Genomic DNA, 17,733 nt, shown 5'->3' with positions numbered 1-17,733 from the left:
TTTATCTTTTTGTTTTTGAGACACAGAGAGAGACAGAACACAAGTGGGGAGGGACAGAGAGAGAGAGAGGGAGACACAGAACCTAAAGCAGGCTCTAGGCTCTGAGCTGTCAGCACGGAACTTCACGCAGGGCTCGAACTCATGGACCCGGAGATCATGACCTGAATCTGTTAAGTTGAAAACATCATTTGAAATTATCCAGTCAGAGGAGAACAAATTAAAAAGAAGAAGAAAAAGGAAAGAGAAAAAAAAAAGTCTATGTGAACTATGGGATACCAGTAAGAGAAAAGAATCTACACGGTTATTGGTATCCCAGTAGAAGAGAGAGACAAAGGGACAGAAGCCTATTTAAAGAAATAACGAGTGAGAACTTTCCAAAATCTGGGATGGAATTTGGACATCTAAGCTCAGGAAGCTCATAGATATCCCTAAAATTTCAACCCAAAATGATTTTCTCGAAGACCCATTACAGTAAACTGAGATAGAGCATATGGTGGGTCACAAAACAAGTCTTAGCAAATTTAAAAACACTGGAATCATAACATGTTTTGGGCCAGTATCAGCCTATCAAAAACCAATGTTATAATCAGACTGGCTCTCATGTTTCTTGTTATGATTACAAAATGCCCTCCAGTAGCAAACATCAAAAAACTTTGGAAAAAAAATAAAGAGACAAAAAAATAAAGGTGTATTAGTTACAGGACCTCAAAATTACACAGCACATGTAGGACCACACAGTGAGGCCACAGGGACAGAAAGAGAGAATGTATGAAGGCCTTGGGTTCTGCTTTTATTAACACTTGGTTCCAATCCTTCTCAAACTCTTCCAAGAAATCAAAGAGGAGGAAACACTTCCAAACTCATTTTACCAGACCAGCATTATCCTGATACCAAAACCAAATAAAAAGGTTATAAGAAAAAAAAATAATAAGACCAATATCTCTGATGAATACAGATGCAAAAATTCTCAACAAAATATTAGCCAACAAATTCAGTATCACATTAAAAGTATCATACACCACAACCAAGTGGGATTTATCCCTGAGATGCAAAGATAGTTCAACATACACAAGTCAATAAGTGTACATGGACATTAAAATCATATGATTATCTAAATACCTGCAGAAGAAGTACTCAAAATCCTTTTGTGATAAAACTTTCAATCAACTGGGTATAGAAGAATGTACTTTAAAATAATGAAGGGCATTGGGACACCTGGGTGGCTCAGTCGGTTAAGCATCCGACTTCGGCTCAGGTCTGATCTTACCGTTCATGAGTTTGAGCCCCACATCGGGCTCTGTGCTGACAGCTCAGAGACTGGAACCTGCTTCAGATTCTATGTCTCCCTCTCTCTCTGCACCTCTCCTGCTCATACTCTGTCTCTGTCTCTCTCAAAAATAAATAAACATTTAAAAAATTTATAAAAAATAATGAAGGGCATATATAATAAGCCCACAGCTAACATTACACTTAGTGGCGAAAGCTTGAAATCTTTGCCTCTAAGATGAGGAACAAGACAAGGATAGCCATTGTCACCACTTCTACTTAACATAGTATTGGGAGTCTTAGCCAGAGCAATTGTCAAGAAAAAGAAACAAAAGGTATCCAAATTAGAAATGAAGATCTAACATTGCCCCTGTTTGCAGGCAATATGATTATATATATAGAAAATCTTAAAGACTCCGCCAAAGATGTTACAACTATTCAACACATTTAGTAAAATTGCAGGATACAAAACCAACATGAAGAAAATCAATTGCTTTTTTATAGAATAAGAACAAACTATCTGAAAAAGAAATACAGCAAACAATTCTGTTTATGATAACATCAAAAAGACTGTTTCAGTATGACTTTAACCAAGGAGGTGAAACTGAAATTTGTAAGATATTGATGAAAGAAATTGAAGAAGGCACAAGTAAATGGGAAGATGTTCTGTATTCACGGATCAGGGTTAATATTGTGAAAATGTCCATACTACTAAAAGCTTTCTATAAATTCAGTGCAAATTCTATCAAAATTGAAATGGTATTTTGCACAGAGATAGAAAAAACAATCTAAATTCACACAGAACCACAAAGGACCCTGAATAGCCAAAGTAATCCTGAGAAAGAAGGGGCAAAGCTGGAGGCATCATGCTTCCTCATTTTAAACTATATTACAAAGCTATTAATCAAAACAGCACGGTACTGGCATTAAAAACAGGCATAAAAACCAATGGAACAGAATTGACAGCCCAGAAATAAATCCACAACTAATATTTGACCAAGGAGCCAAGAATACTCAGTGAAGAAAAGATAGTCTTTTCAATAAATGGTGCTTAGAAAATTGGACATTCACATGCAAAAGAATGAATGTGTACTCCTATCTTATTCCACTGACAACAATTAAAACAGATTAAAGGCTTAAATTTTGGACATGATACTAAAAAACACAGGCAACAAAACCAAAAATGAATAAGCGGAACTACATCAAGCTAAAAAGCTTCTGCACAGCAAAAGAAACAATCAACGCAATAAAAAGGCAACCTATGGAAAAGGGGGAAATATTTACAAATCATATATCTGATAAAGGGTCAATATGAAAAAAATATAAGGAACTCTTACAAGTCAAAGCAGACAATAAATAATCCAATTTAAAAATGGGTATCACAAGTTAACAAAATATGAGGTCAGGTAGATAGGAATGAGCATTCAATAGAGAGATTTTATTTAGAAGTTCTAGGAGTTGAGAGAGTCCAGAAAGAAAAATAAAATGAGTGGAGCATCTGAATAGACATTTTCCAAAAAGATATACAAATAGCCAGCAGGTACATGAAACGTGTGTAGCACACTAATCATCGGGGAAATGCAAATGAAAATATTGCATTGCATTGCAACAAATTGTCACCTCACCCTTGTTGGAATAGCTATAACCAAAAAGACAAGAGATAACAAGTGTTGGTGAGAAAAAAAGAACACTCGTGAAATTTGGGGGGAATGTAAATTAGTATAGCCCTTATGGAAAACAATATGGAGCTTCCTCGTGAAATTTGGGGGGAATGTAAATTAGTATAGCCCTTATGGAAAACAATATGGAGCTTCCTCAAAAAATGAAAAAATAGATCCCACTTTTGGGGATATATTTGAAGAAAATGGTATCACTACCTCAGAGAGATTCCTGTACCCTCATGTTCTTTGCAGCATTATTCCCAATAGTCAAGGTGTGGAAACAACGTAAATGTCCTTTGTTGGATGAATGGATGAAGAAAAGATGATACATATATGTGTAGTATATATATATATATAAATCAGCCATAAAAAATAAGAAAATTCTAGTATTTGCAGCAACATGGATGAAACCTGAGGGCATTATGCTAAATGAGATACATCAAACAAAAAGAAAACACTATGCCCTCATATACATGGTCTTAAAAAGTTGAACACATCAAAATGGATGGTAGAATAGTGGTTGCCAGAGGCTGGGGGTTGGGGTAAATGGAGAAATATTTGTCAATGGTACAAACTTCCAGGTGTAGGAGTAAAGAGTTCTGGTGATATAATGTATAACATGGTGATTGAAGTCAATCTGTATTATATACTTGAAGATCGCCAGGAGAGTAGATCTTAAATGTCTCCACCATACACCCAAAATGGTAATTATATGTGGTAACTATGGTAATCTTTGGTAATCATCTACGGTAAACTTTGGGAATCATTTTGCAAATATACACGCATCAAATCATCATGTTGTTCCCCTTAAACTTACACACTGGTATATGTCAATTTTATCTCAATAAAGCTGAGAAAAATCATTGCTAAGAACTAAAGAAGATACAGGTAAATGGAAATACTACTCATGTTTATGTTTGGAAGACAATATTGTTTAGATGGCAATACTCCTCAAATAGATCTGCAGATTCAACTCAACCCCTAAAAAATCCCAGCTGGATTTTTTTTTTCCAGAAAATGACAACTGACTCTAAAATTCATATGGAAATGCAAGGGAACCAGCACAGTCCAAACAATCTTAAAAAAAAATAAAGAAAGTTGAAGTTCTCACACCTCCTAATTTCAAAACAATACAATCAATACTGTGTGCTACAGGCATAAGGCTAGATATGAAGATCAATGGAACAGGATAGAAAATCTAGAAATAAGCTCATTTTTTACATTTGATTTTCATCAAGAGTTCTAAGGTACTTTATTGGGGGAAGGAATAATCTTTTCAAACAAATGGTTCTGAGACAACTGGACATATACATACCCCCCAAATCACCCCTACCTCATACCAATTAACTCAAAATGGATAAAAGACCTAAATGTAAGAGTTAAAACTATAAACGCTTAGAAAAAAACTTAAGTGTAAATCTTCATGATCTTGGATTAGGCAAGGGTTTCTTAAAGGTGACATTTAATTTTTTTTTTCAACGTTTTTATTTATTTTTGGGACAGAGAGAGACAGAGCATGAACGGGGGAGGGGCAGAGAGAGAGGGAGACACAGAATCGGAAACAGGCTCCAGGCTCTGAGCCATCAGCCCAGAGCCTGACGCGGGGCTCGAACTCCCGGACCGCGAGATCGTGACCTGGCTGAAGTCGGACGCTTAACCGACTGCGCCACCCAGGCGCCCCAGTTCCTCATGCTTTAAATGTCACCTTTAAGGGGCGCCCCAGTTCCTCATGCTTTAAATGTCACCTTTAAGGGGCGCCCCAGTTCCTCATGCTTTAAATGTCACCTTTAAGGGGCGCCCCAGTTCCTCATGCTTTAAATGTCACCTTTAAGGGGCGCCTGGGTGGCGCAGTCGGTTAAGCGTCCGACTTCAGCCAGGTCACGATCTCGCGGTCCGTTGAGTTCGAGCCCCGCGTCAGGCTCTGGGCTGATGGCTCGGAGCCTGGAGCCTGTTTCCGATTCTGTGTCTCCCTCTCTCTCTGCCCCTCCCCCGTTCATGCTCTGTCTCTCTCTGTCCCAAAAATAAATAAAAACGTTGAAAAAAAAATTAAAAAAAAATAAAAAAAATTAAATAAAGCACGAGGAACTGAGGGAGATAGATAAAACACAGTTCATCAAAGTTTTTTGAAAAATTGGGTTTTAAAGGATGCTATCAAGAAAGTGAAAGTGCAATCGCAAAATGGGAGAAAATATTTGCAAATCATATAACTGATAAGGGCTTGGTGTCCAGGATATATAAGGAACTCTTACAGCTCAACGACAAAATGGGAAACAGCTCAATGTAAAAAATGGGCAAAGAAAAATGCAAATCAAAACCACAATGAAATATCCCTTTACAGACATTGGGATGCATATAATAAAAAAGGGTGGACAATAACAAGCGTTGGAGAGAAAGATGGAGAGATTGGGACTCTCCGAAATTACTGGTAGAAATGAAAACCGTGGCTGGTTGGAAAAACGGTTTTGCGGGGCCTCAAAAAGTTAAACATAAACTTATCATATGACCCAGAAATTCCTTTCCCAGGCATTTATCCAAGGTTATTGGAAACATACGTTCAGCCAGAAACTTGTACATGAATGTTTGTTTATAGCAACGTTTTTCAGAATAGCCAAAAAGTAGAAACAACCCAAGTTCCCACCAAGTGGCGAACGGATAACTAAAATGTGGGATATCCAGAGCGTAGATTATTTAGCCACAAAAAGGAGTGACGCACAGATACGTACTGCCCACATGGATGGACCTTGAAAACGTTTTGGTAAGTGAAAGAAGCCAGAATTTGTGTAATGTCATTTATATGAGATGTGCATAACAGGCAAATCCATAGAAACATTAAGTAGAATATTGGTTGCTAGGGGGTGAGAGAAGGAGGACTGTGGAGTCAGAACTGGGATAGGGTTTCTTTTTGGGGTGATGAATGCATTCTGGCATTAGAAAGTAGTGATGATTGTGAACCCCCTGACCACCACTGAACTGTACATTTTAAAAGGGTGAATTTTATGTAATGTCAATTATATTTCAGTTTTAAAAGAGACGGAATAATAGTGCGGAGGAAGTTAAAAAGCTACATGGCACTGATGCAACAATAAATGAATAGATCACTCTAGAAAGAGATAGGGGGCGGCTGGGTGGCTCCGTCGGTTAAGCCCCTGACTTCGGTTCAGGTCATGATCTCCCAGTTCGTGAGTTCCAGACCCAGGTCGGAATCTGTGCTGACAGCTCGGAGCCTGGAGCCTGCTTCGCCTCTGTGTCTCCCTCTGTCTCTGCCCCTCCCCTGCTTATGCTCTCTCTCTCCCTCAGAAATAAATAAACATTAACTTTTTTTTTTTATAAATAAGAGATACAAATATATATGAAAACTTCCTATTTGTTAAAGATTATGTCACAAATCACAAGAGAAATGAAACTCCTCAGTAACTCACTCAGAAAATTGATTTCCTTCAATGTTTTTTATTTATTTTTGAGAGTGAAAGACAGAGAGACAGAGCACGAGTCGGGGAGGGGCAGAGAGAGAAGGAGACTCAGAATCCGAAGCAGGCCCCAGGCTCTGAGCTGTCAGCACAGAGCCCGACAAGGGGCTTGAACCCATGAACCGCGAGATCATGACCTGAGCCGAAGTCCGAAGCTTAACCCACTGAGCCCCTCAGGCACCCCAATTTGTGCCTTCTTGTGATGGAAACCTCACTTTCTGCTTCTGGCCAAGAGATTTTATTTAAAACAATGTATGATTTTCCTTGCCAGGGCTTAGAGAATTGGGGCAAGTCTTCGTCTGCTCAGGCGGCCATAACGAAATACCACAGACTGGGTGGCTTAAATGTCAGAAATGTAATTAGAGTTCTGGAGGCTGGAAGTCCCAGATCAAGGTCCCGTATGGTGGGTTTGTTTCTGATAAGAACTTTTCCTGGCTTGTGGATGGCAGCCTGCTCCGTGTCCTGACATGGCCTTTCCCTGGTGTGTGCAGGTGGGGAGAGAGCTAGCAAACATTCTGGCATCTCTTCTTCTAAAGATGCTAATCCTTTTGAATCAGAGCCCAAACCCTTATGCCCTCATTTAACTTTAATAACTTCCTTACGAGGCCCCATCTCCAAATGTAGTCACACTGGCGGTTAAGGCTTCCACGTATGAGTTTTAGGGGGACACAGTCCACAACAGTGTCTTCTGGGTTATTCTGCATCATATCTTCTGCATCTTTGCTGGGGCAGTGAATGTAGGGGTCCCTGTTTATACTGGGGTGGGAGGGAAGAGGGAAATGAAGCACAAATATCTCAAAAATATTATCCCAACACATTTGGAATAGCAAAAGTATAAAACCGATTTTAATATTCATCAACTACTCTCTGGAGTAGTTAATACAAACTCATACTAAACACTATCCAGAGAGCACTAAAAAGTTATAAGTAGATTTATAAACACTTATGAAGGGGAAGGGTAGCCCCAATTGGGGGAAGGATAGCCCCAATATATATACTTACCTCAAAAAGCAAGCAACGACATAATATGGATTGACGGATCTCATTTTATGTTGGCACGAAGGTGTAGAAGCAAAGGAAGGGTACCGAAGTGCCATTAGGGAAGAAGTGTTGGTGACAATGATAAGAACTATTAAATTCTCTTTTAAAATATCTCTGCCTGGGGCGCCTGGGTGGCGCAGTCGGTTAAGCGTCCGACTTCAGCCAGGTCACGATCTCGCGGTCCGGGAGTTCGAGCCCCGCGTCAGGCTCTGGGCTGATGGCTCGGAGCCTGGAGCCTGTTTCTGATTCTGTGTCTCCCTCTCTCTCTGCCCCTCCCCCGTTCATGCTCTGCCTCTCTCTGTCCCAAAAATAAATAAAAAACATTGAAAAAAAATTAAAAAAAAAATATCTCTGCCTTTTGAATTCTTACAATGAGCAGGTGCTCCATTTGTAATTGGAATGCGTGAAATTTTAAAAGACGAGAACCAGTTGAAGAATATTGCTCCCAGGAGAAAGACTGAGAGCTGAGACGGACACTGGCAGGTGCCCTTGTCAGTCCTCGCAGGTGGAGGTGCCCACAGATGGGCAACCTGAGTGCCCGCCACCACTTAAGGCCTCGGCCTCAGCTTTCCGAATCCGGAAACTGGATCCTTTTTTTTTTTTTAATCCACACAGGTCGTGCGGCTTTACTACTAACCAAGTCCATAAGACATGAAAACATGACTAGAGTACTAATTAATATATAGCCAATGGGGGTGGGAATGTCTCTAATCACTGAGCTACATATTTGTGTGATATCCAAAGGACCTTTTTTTCTGGTGTCACTCAAGAAATAATCAATGAATATTAAAAATTCAAGTCATGGAACCATTTGATGAATGACTCTGGCCCCACTATCACACTTTTCAGCTTTTAGATATTTGGAAGACAGCTTCATGTGTACAAGCGCTCGGGAAAGTATTTTTGAATTGATGATTCTCCCTTCACCACCGCTGTCTGTCTCCCTCCTTCTCCTTTTCTTCTCTCTCTTCCTTCCTCTGCCTCTTGTTCCCTTATTTTAGAGAGATGTTTTGTAACTTAAATATAGAGCTCACCTCTTTGGTGACCTCAGGACCCAAAGCTGCCAGATTCCATGTCCCCTGCAAAGTGTAGGTGCTGGACCGACCCTGCTCAATGCCTACTTCTTGATTTTTTCTCAGGGTTTTTGCATAACACTATCCTTCATTTCAGGCATTGGTTTTTCATTTTTGGAAGAAAAGCATTAGTACTGTTCCTTTACATACTATATTTTGGCCCATTCAAGCCTATGTTGCCCCTTTTTTTGACTGGAGATCTAGTCTGTATCATAAAAGTTCTGTGGAAACCTAATTTCCACGTGGACTTCCTTCAAATATAAATTTGTCACCTCCTGTCTAAGTGAGTGTCATTATAGCCTTCTATGTGAGGACTTTAACAGAAATTTAAAATACCATGATTTGATAGTATTTTCGAGCCACATCACCCCTGAAAGGTAATCCTGTTGCTGTCATTTTGAAACATGGCTGGACTAGTATATCAAAATCTTGCCATAGGTTAGCAGATGATTTCATTCCTAGCACTACTGAATTCCTATTTGTGTGTCGTGAGCAGGCCAGGTATTTGAGAAAAGTTGTCATTCAGATTGATGGTGCTTTTAAAATGATGCTTTAACACTGACATATAAGGAAACATACTTGGGGGATTGAACTTAGATTTAATAGCACAATTCAGGAGACCACTGAAATCCCTAGTTCTGTTGCTTTCCCCTGTATTAGTATGGGAAGAGAGAAAGGAACCTTCTGGAAAAGGAAGCTACTCTTTGGAATATTGATAATGCATTTTGGTCATGTGTCCACTTGGCTAAACATTTCCCCAACTTGTTTCCCTTTGCCTTTGGGTCAGATTTCTATTGAAATGATAGATTTAGTTTTCTTTCTATATCTAAAAACATATCTTTCCTTTTTTCTCTAAACTTAGGGCACTGATTTTTCAAACAGTAAGAGGGATATTCTCAGACTCTCAAATCATGGTATTTAGCCGTTGTTAAAGCCTTACCCTGGCAAGAAGTTGGACTTACCCCATTGTTCTTAACCATGCAGTATGTCCTCACCCCACTGCTGATGCTTTTAGACCCTCATTGTTCTTCTGAGCTCACTGTTAAGAGGCTATTGGTTCTTAGCTCTGGATCCCTATGGGGATTCAGATCAGGGATGTTTTCCTGCTGTTTCTACCCCTGTATAATGTGGTAGCTACTACCACATGCAGCTATTTCAATTAAAATTAAATAAAATGAAAACTTCATGCCTTCAGTTACATGAAGCACAACTGCAGCTCAATGGCCCCATGTGTCTAGTGGCTACCATATTGGTTGGTGCAGAGAACCTTTCCATTAATCACAGCACTTACAAGGTAGTCCCCTGTCTGTGTCTTCCGCTGAGCAAAGACAGTTGCCATTTGGACACTTTCACAGCGATAGCTCCGGATGTAGCGCAGCACTTTGCCCATGATGTATGTTTAATTCACTGAAGGATTAAATGCATGATATGAATGAATGAATGGTTATTGCCATTAGCAATGGTTTCTCTTGGCTGCCCAAAGCTTTCCATGAATTAATTCTCACTTCCAGTTATTGTTTCAGCTTAGTTACACTTCCTCAGAAAATTCTGCCCCGTCTGATCCTCTACACTGGGTTAAGTAGTTCTTTTACAACCTCAGTGTCTGTTCTCTATTTATTTTTATTTTTTAAAAATGTTTATTTATTTTGACAAGGAGAGAGAGACAGACAGAACATGAGTGGGGGAGGGGCAGAGAGAGAGAGAAAGAGAGAGAGAGAGAGAGAGAGAGAGAATCCCAAGCAGGCTCTGCACTGTCAGTGCCGAGCCCTACACGAGGATCGATTTCACGAAACTTGAGATCATAACCTGAGCTGAAATCAAGAGTGGGGCGCTTCACTGACTGAGCTTTAATGGGATACTCTTAATACTTCAGTAACTAACTGCTTGTCTTTTGATTTCTCCTAAACAGGAAGTTCCTTGAGGACCTTGAGGACCTTGGACTTATCTCTGTTAACATCTTCTCCCTAACTTCGTATTCCGCAACACAAGCACATGGAAGATTAAGTAAGTGAAGGAATCTCTTTGCTCTTTAGGATTCACTCTTATGCTACTTAAAATGGAATCTGAAAGTGCCTAACTGTATGTCAGCGTTTTTTAAAGAGATATGTAATATTATTCATTCAGTTAAAAAGAAATGAAACACGTGTACATAGAACCTGCTATAACCTCAGGCCATCCTTCGGTTCTCTATAGCAGGGCAAGGCAGCAGAATTCATTCTGGACAAAACTGTGAACAGGAAGTAGTTACAGACTCCTTTCTCCCAAGCCTCGGTGGAAATGGCTGCCTTCACTTTCTCTTCTATCATGTGCCTTCATTCCCCAACACCCCATTGCTATTCTGTGACTACTTAAAGACAAGCATCTGAATGAAAACATTTAAGCCCTCCATTCCACAGTCAGTATATAACCAATTGTCATGTAGACTTTTTGAATTTATTTCCTAAATTAGTTTTCCTAGAAAAAATGAACTTACCAAAGCAGTTGGACTAAAGACTAAATTGAGTTACTTTAAATCAGTCCTCCTCAAAAGATAGCATGAATAAAAATATTCATTGGTTGAACCTCAGATGGTTGGCTCTCCCCCAGAGATTTGATTCAGTAGGTGAGGGTGATGCCAGGGACTGGGCATTTGAGTTTGTATCAATCATCCCCTGTGTGGACTGCAAAAGTCTCTCTGAAACTAGGGTTAATTTTCTTCCACCTTCTTTCATAGAAAAGGGAATAATTTTTACCTCATGTTTCTTATTATATGGTTCAGGGATTACCTACAAGGAAAACCCAGTTGTGTAAATCGCATCATATTCGTTATGGTTGGCAGATTTCACATTTTTGGCCAGGCCGGTGACTCTTCGCTGCATGAAATCGCTTGTTTTTCAACCTTTCCGGCAGCAGTTGCTTCTCATGGTGGCAATATTCTAATAGTTTGAATTTGTAATGAGTCGTCTCTTACAGGAAGCTTGTCTATTTCTACTTAGCGCACGGCTCCCTATACCAGCTGCAAAGCATCTACAGTACCGTTATTCCACTCTGAGGGTTTAATGAGTAAATAGCGTTGTCATTACTTCAGACCTATTTATTCACTCTGGGGAACTCTTTTGTTTTTGTCTTTCTTATTTTTCAATCAAATCAGCGGATTTTGGCTTTGGCTCTTATAAGAAAAGCTTATCTACTCCCATGTCAGTTCCATTTCTCTGAAATGTTGGGATTTGCATTGTTCACTCTCTCGTTTAGACTGCCACAAAGAGAACCAAAAAACTGAGAGAACATCCAGAGGAGAATCTTGTGGGTGGCTGAGTGAGAAAATTGTCTGTCTTGTCGATCAATGAGGGACATTTGAGAGGAGGGATCAAGGGAAGGACTTTGACCACAGACGATCTAAGAGCTATGGTGTGATGTCCTAAAACCTAGTTCATGAGAAATTATTTTCATCCCAGTTGAGAAGGTCAAGGCTGTGGGAAAAGATGTCACATTCCATTTATTATCTTCTCCAAAATAATCAGTGTAGGGGTGCCTGGGTGGCTCAGTCAGTAAAGTGACCGACTTCAGCTCAGGCCATGATCTCGCAGTTCGTGAGTTGGAGCCCCACGTCGGGCTCTGTGCTGACAGCTCAGAGCCTGGAGCCTGCTTTGGATTCTGTGTTTCTCTCTCTCTCTCTGCCCCTCCCCTGCTCATGCTCTGTCTCTCTTTCCTTCAAAAATAAATAAACATTAAAAAACAATTTTTAAATAATCAGTGAATCCTGGAATTCGATTTCTATAAAATATAAAAAAAAGAGTATATCTTATCCAACTAATTTAGCTTTACCCATTCTAAACACAAAATAAAACTATTGCTTTAGGAAACATGTTGAGTTCATTGAAAACTTCCATTCCCTAGGCCTACAGAGCTTAAATGCAAAGGACAGCTCAATGTATCTTTGAGGGAAAGAAAAACATGAGTATAAAGTGTCATTATACAAGGCAGTGTCTTTTATGTAGCTTACATATTACGGCCTTTAATCTGATTCAAGAATACATTAGGAATTCGATTAAAATTAAAGATTTATAAGATCCAATGCTCTCCTGTGTAATATACACACAAATATATAAAGTTTTTCTTCTCTCCACTCAATTTCTGCTATGAGTTGCTATAGTTGAGAAGTTTTTATCCAACAAAAAAATAAGCAGGCTACTAGTTATCATTTCCATATCACTTACTTCTGAAGGTCACTTTTTGTGTTATATGTTTTATAAGAGAATGATTAGGACTTCTACTGTCAGCTTTGATAGAGTAGCTTATTATCTATAAACCTGTCAAACAGCCCTATCCATCCTATCACCAAGGAAAACAATGAAAGCTGAATAAAATATAAATTAAAAGAGAAAAAACCCACAGCTGTTGGAAGGCATCAGAGGGCAATCAAGGAAGTCATACCTTGTAGGATCAAATTGAGGAAATGCATTGAGATGATACTTTACTCTGCTTTTTCCTTTAAGACAATTAGTGATTCCTAAGCACTGCAGATCACAGTGGCTCAGATTTTTGCAGTCTCAGAGATCTTAGAAGAAAATAATGGGAGTTCAGAGTTATAAAGTCAGCAAAGATTTAAAGAATTTAGATCCTGAACAAAATTGAATCACAGTGAATTTGGTTTATTTCCCGATTAGTTGCTGCCCTGTTTGGGCAGGGCAGAAGTGAAGAAGGGGAAAGCAGTCATTAAGAGACAAAGCACATCGCTTCTCGGCCTTTTGACTAAGATCAAGTGTGAAGAGACACAGCACAAAGTAGACCTTTTAGTGGTCTTATGGAGCTAACAACTTAAAAGTCTGAGTTTATGTCTTGCCAGGAAAGGGGTCCCTAATCATCACTCCAGGCTTTCATTAGATAACCTTGCAAAGATATACTCTGAGAATAAAGGAAAACCAAAATGGACCAAACCGGACAAAGAAAGGAATCTATCTTGAATCATCTCAACTCACGGGTTAATTCATGCCCTTTCTCTTCTAATTGCCACACAGAAGATGGTTACATTCTTTCTGTAGAAAGATAACATCATCCAGGATACCCAAAATTTGTCATGGATAATGTCTAGCATTCAAACAAAAATTACAATTCATGTCAGCAGATGTCCAAATGATGAACCATGAAGAGGAAAAACCCAGGAACAGATCTATAAGTGATCTAGATGGTGGAGTTTTAGAACCTTGGCTTGATAATACCTCTGACAAATACATTCAAATAATAAGTGAGAGGATAGAGAATTTATAGAGAATAAGGAGCTATACAAAAAGTCAAATGGTAATTCTAGATTGCAAGGCACATTAGCAAAACTTAAGAACTTAACAGATGAGTTTAAGAGCAACTTTAACTCAGCAGAAGAGATATTTGGTGAAGTAGAAGTTAGGTCAGAAGAAAATACCCAAATAAAAGAACATATAGGAAGACAATGAAAAATACAGAATATCAGAGACGTACATGACATAGGTACAAGATCTGAAATGGGTATGATTGAGAGAAGAGAAGGACAGGTATAATGTTTGAAGATATACCAGGCAAGAATTCCAAAATGTGACAGATTCAAATGCCTAAGTCAACAAATTTCAGGAAGCCCAAACAAGATACATCAAAGAAATCCACATAGACACATCATGGTAAAACTGCGACAGATCAAAGAAAAAGAGAAAATATTACAAGCAGGCAGAGGAAAGATTCGTCACCTGCAAAGGAATAACAATAAGATCAAAAGCTGATTTTTCCATCAGAAGTAAAAGAAGATGGAATACAATGGAAACATATCGTTAGAAAGCTGGAAAAAAGCAACTGTCACTCACAGCTGAAAAAAAAAAGCAGGTAAATTCTACACCGAGTCAAAAGACCTTTAAAAAATAGGGGTAGGGGTGCCTGGGTGGTTCAGATGGTTAAGTGTCTGATTTTGGCTCAGGTCATGATCTCGTGGTTTGTGAGTTCGAGCCCCGCACAGGCTGTTTGCTGTTGACAGTGGGGCTTCGGTTCCTCTGTATCTCTCTGTCTGCTCCTCCCTTGCTCTCTCTCTCTCTCTCTCTCTCTTTTGAAAAGAAATAAGCATTAAAAAAAAAAAACAGGTAACAGAAAGACACTTTAGACAAATTTAGAAAATGAGAGAATTCATTACTATTAAGCCTTCAGTAAGAGAAATACTAAAATACATTCTTCATTCTACATTTCATTCTTCATTCAGGAAGAAGAAAAGGAAAAAATAAAGGCTCATAAAAACGTAAACATATCATAAATCTAAATGAATATTGACTACATATAACAGTGATAAGATATTGTGAGGCTTAGAAATATTTAAAGTACATGTTAGTAATAGCAAAAAAAATCGTAAGAGAGGTAAATAGAATTGAACGCTTGTCCTCACATTGTCTGGGTGGTAGTAAAAGTACTAGTTACAAAAACTGTGTGTGTGTGTGTGTGTGTGTGTGTGTGTGTGTGTGCGCGCGTGCGCGCACTAATAAAGAGGAAAAAAAGGAAAATAATTACTTGATTAACCCAAGGTGACAAAGGAGAGAAAAAGGAAAAACTAAAGAATTGATGACACAAATGGAAATAAAATGGTAAAAGAATTCCAAATATGTTGGTAATAAAATTAAATGAAGTTTAAATGGATTGATACTCATTAAAATATCATCAGGTTGGATAAAAACACAAATCTCAACTATCGGCTGCTTGTGAGAACACAGCACAGTGGAAAGTAAGAGGATAGGTAAATCATCAAAATGCTATCCAACAGCATATGGTGTTGAGCCTGGGTGGCTCAGTCAGTTAAGTGTCTGACTCTTGGTTTCAGCTCAGGTCATGATCTCATGGTTTGTGAGTTCAAGCCCCTCAGCCAGCCCTGCACTGACAGAGCAGACTCTGCTTGGGATTCTCTCTCTCTACCTCTCTGGCTCGTGCTTTCTCTCTCTCTCTCAAGATAAATAAATAAACTTAAAAAAAAAAAAAAAGAAATGCTATCCAACATAAAGTTGTCATCACCATATTAATAACATGCAAAATAGGCTTTAATAAAATCAATATTATTAGAGAACCACAGGGTATTTCATAATGATAAAAAGGCAAATCTATTAGAAAGATTTCTAAGTTAGGCTTTGTAGAGCATAGTCTAAATCAAAATACAGAAAAATCTAAAAGAAGTAAAAGGGAAAATAAAATCTACAATCATAATAGAAAGTTTGAACATATGTTTCTCAGTTACAAATCTAAAACAAGCAGATAAAAATTGGTAAGAATTGGGGTGCCTGGATGGCTCAGTTGGTTAAGCCTCCAACTTCGGCTCAGGTCATGATCTTGTGGTTCGTGGGTTCGAGCCCTGCATCAGACTCTGTGCTGACATCTCAGAGCCAGAAGCCTGCTTCCCATTCTGTACCTCCTTCTCTCTCTCTACCCCTCCCCTGCTCATACTCTGTCTCTCAAAAATAAATAAATGTTTTAAAAAAAATTTTAATTAGTAAGAATACAGAGGATTCAAACCAATGCAACTGACAACCTTGACCTAAATGACACATGTAGAATATTGTACCTCAGATTCCTAAATATGCTATATTTCCAAGTGCGTATGGAACACTTATCAGGAAAGGGCCATAAAGCAAGTTTCAACAAATACCATGGAATTGGAATTTGTGTTCTCTGGCCACATTAGATATAAGCTGGAATAATGATAAGATTCTTAGGAAATTTCTAAATACTTATATATTAAGCAATATCCTTGTAAATAACCCTTCTATGTGGATGTGGAAACAAGATAGGCTGCAAATACTCTGTTAAAAACAGAGATGTAGGGGCGCCTGGGTGGCGCAGTCGGTTAAGCGTCCGACTTCAGCCAGGTCACGATCTCGCGGTCTGTGGGTTCGAGCCCCGCGTCAGGCTCTGGGCTGATGACTCAGAGCCTGGAGCCTGTTTCTGATTCTGTGCCTCCCTCTCTCTCTGCCCCTCCCCCGTTCATGCTCTGTCTCTCTCTGTCCCAAAAATAAATAAACGTTGAAAAAAAAAAAAATTAAAAAAAAAAAAAAATAAAATAAAAACAGAGATGTATGAGGTGCCTGGGTGGCTCAGTCATTTAAGCGTCCGACTTCAGCTCAGGTCATGATCTTGCTGTCCTTGAGTTCGAGCCCCGCGTCGGGCCCTGTGCTGACAGCTCGGAGCCCGGAGCCTGCTTTGGATTCTGTGTCTCCCTCTCTCTCGGACCCTCCTCCGTTCATACTCTGTCTCTCTCTGTCTCAAAAATAAATAAACGTTAAAAAAAATTTTTTTTTAAATAGAGATGAAGTGCCCTATAAAATATAGTAAGGGATGCCTGGGGGCTCAGTGGGTTAAGTGTTCAACTCTTGATCTCGGCTCCCATCATGATCTCACCATTTGCCAGATGGAGCCCCGCATTGGGCTTGGCGATGACTGCATGGACCCTGCTTGGGACTCTTCTCTCCCTCTGTCTTTGCCCCTCCCCAGCTCGCTCTCTCTTTCAAAATAAATAAATAAACATTTAAAAACATAACAAGATAACTTCCAAGGAGAATAAGACATGACCTAAAAGCATTTTACGTTTATTGGTAATCTCTCAGTTCTTTTGTGCTACAAGTAGAATATTTGCAAAAGTAGTAATGTTTCAAATTTCCAGCTTAGAAAACGGTTTTTCTCATTTGTGATAGGTAAATGCAGTTACCTATTAGTGCAATGATAGTTTTATACAACTATGTTACTAACGGGACACAAGCTGGGAAGCTTATTGTAAGGACATTATCATTGTAGTCTTTGCTCCTGCTGCTGTTATTTTTATTACTTGTCTTTTAAAGACAAATCATGGTTTTCTTGGTTTCAGAAAAAAAGTTATGGCTGTGCTCTGCTTGAATTCTTCCCCAAAGAGAGGGAACAATGAGTAGATAAGCACATCTAGGTCATATTATCTGAGTTACCCTATAATCCTCTCCTGCTGATGAGAATCCTTTGGACTGCGTTCATATTGGCTGAGGAGAGATGAGATTCAGTGAAAATTCATTTCATTCCATCTGCCTTAGACTCAATGGAAACATAGCCCTTGGCCTGCCTGAGGAGTTACAGCTAATGAGAAGTTATTTGTTGTCTAATTAACGAAATGTCAGAAAAAAAAAAAAAGTTAGAGATCAGCTTATTTAACTTCAGATATCAGCTTATCTGGATATTATTATTCAAAATAATAACATTTTAATGGTTCATGTGTTTTCAGCTCATAAC

The 17,733-nt window shown here is 39.0% G+C and overlaps 1 long non-coding RNA gene across 1 annotated transcript in view; it reads left to right on the top strand.

Moving 5' to 3' along the window:
• Positions 1–17,733, top strand: part of LOC147572115 (uncharacterized) — a 390,805-nt gene that overhangs the window by 204,609 nt on the left and 168,463 nt on the right. The window contains exon 2 of the long non-coding RNA XR_015246584.1: positions 10,422–10,516. This is a non-coding gene — a long non-coding RNA (uncharacterized LOC147572115). The remainder of the gene's footprint in view (positions 1–10,421; positions 10,517–17,733) is intronic.

Source organism: Puma concolor, chromosome F2 (genome assembly GCF_028749965.1).
Source record: "Puma concolor isolate L17-30 chromosome F2, mPumCon1.1.hap2, whole genome shotgun sequence".
Classification (NCBI taxonomy): domain Eukaryota; kingdom Metazoa; phylum Chordata; class Mammalia; order Carnivora; family Felidae; genus Puma; species Puma concolor.
Note: the sequence above shows the minus strand (reverse complement) of the source record. Positions and strands in the feature narration are given on the sequence as shown.